Consider the following 1,990-nt stretch of genomic DNA (forward strand, 5'->3'; position numbering starts at 1 on the left):
ATATATATATATATATATATAAAAGGCTTCTCTGCATTTTGCTCGGTTTGCTGACTATTCTGTCGGCTCGCCGTCTTAATAAAGATAATATGATAATCGCTCTTTGACGTTTTTGGTACATGACCAGAAATTTGTGATGAGGATCGTTAGTCGATTAAATTGAGTGACATCCGTGACGAGTACTTTATTTTATGACACCAGAAGGTTGAAGGTCAAATTTTATTTCAATGGGATTTGAACTCTGCTCCATCACAAAATTCTGCATGGTATTTTTTCCGTTTCTCTAACGATACTGCCAATCCATCGCCCTAACATTAATTGTGTCTAACTTAGGCAAAATGTCCTGCGATTTTGAGGGGAAGGCTTTTCCAATTAAATCAACTCCAGTTCTTGGCGTGGTTGATATTTTATATTACCAGCTTCGAAAGAATGAAAGGCAAAGTTCATCTGGGTAAGTATTTGAACTGAAAACGTAAAGACCCGGAAGAAATGTTGCTAACCATGTTGTCCAACATACTAACGATTCTGCCATCTTGTACCTTTCACTTGTTTCAAATTTTGGTGCAACACAAGCAGTTTTTGAGGGGAAGGAATTAATCGATACCACCGATTGGCCCTCTACTTGACTAGAATCTTATTTTACCGGCCCGAGTTAAAGGCGAGATTTCCCTGGGTGAGATTTGAAATGAAACTGTAAAGAAATATTGCAAAGTATATTTTATGGCGCTCTTACGATTCTATTAATACTACTAATCTTAATTGTTTCTAATTTATACAAAAGCCAGTAAATGTGAAGAGAGTAAATGTAGGGATAGTCAATACTTTTATTTATTGTTCCTCGCATTAAATGAGGAACAATATTGAATGATTTGGGGATCGGATTGGGCAATAAAAAGCTTAATGTTGATGCACTTAAAATTTTCGTAATATTGTAAATTCTTCTGTTACTTTTTTTTTTTTAAATTAGTATCTTGCGTTTTCCACGCCCCACGTAATCGAAACTCATTTTCTAACAAATATTCGCCGAAATTGTTCCGAAATGGTTGCATCTCTCTTCTACAGTTCTACGTTTGTTTTGCGTGGAACTTTTACATTCACTGTGTCATGGGGCTAAATGATCTCCTTCTTGCACTTTTTGCTTGCCTTCTCTAGAAGTCATTTAATTTTGGCTTTGGGCGGAGAGAGGGGAATCAAAGGAACTTTTTCTTTTCTTTCTTTTCTTTTCCGGCAACTTGCCTCCCCCAACTCACTTTCCATCGCTTGTTTGTGGTAATCAAGACGATGAAATACCGCTGCTAGTTATGACCAACAGAGGTGATCTCTAGGTTTCTTGGTAATTTGCCGCTTTTTTGGTTCTTGGAACCGAGGATGAGGCTTTGACATTCGACGTTTTCTGCGACGAGTGGTGCCCTAGGAATAGTATATCCTACCACGACTAATCCCTTAAATGGCCATAAATGTCACTTGTGTAGCTGCCGAGCTTTCTTTTCTGCACGACCAGACTTAAAACTTTTTATTTCACACTCGCTACAGAGTACATCTCAAGAATCACTTTGTGATTTTCGAAGATAATCAGGATTTGTATATCCGCGCCAATCCCTTTCAACTGCATATCGTTAAAGGTCAAGTTAATAATCTCCACCTTCCCATATTACCACAAAGTAACAATAGCCAGAGGCCTAAGATATCTCATTTCTTTCTCAGTGATCTTTTTCATTACTTGCGTACGATGCTCCTGCTGAGCTTGCTTCATCACCCATTTTCAATTTTAAAGAAAGGCCTATAAATATATGCACCATTCCCCGTTTGGCAGAGAAACTCTTGCAGAATGTATCGGCCATGATTCCCCACCAAATTCTTGTCTTGAGGTTCATGAAAAGCCTATGTAACTTTTGAAATACCTAAATAGGGTTCTTTCTTTCTCGCGCTTGTGTGATGCTTCAAACAAAAACTCATTCGTAGAAACCCTCTTAACAACGGACAAATACGC

This window comes from Octopus bimaculoides, chromosome 6 (genome assembly GCF_001194135.2).
Source record: "Octopus bimaculoides isolate UCB-OBI-ISO-001 chromosome 6, ASM119413v2, whole genome shotgun sequence".
Classification (NCBI taxonomy): Eukaryota; Metazoa; Mollusca; class Cephalopoda; order Octopoda; family Octopodidae; genus Octopus; species Octopus bimaculoides.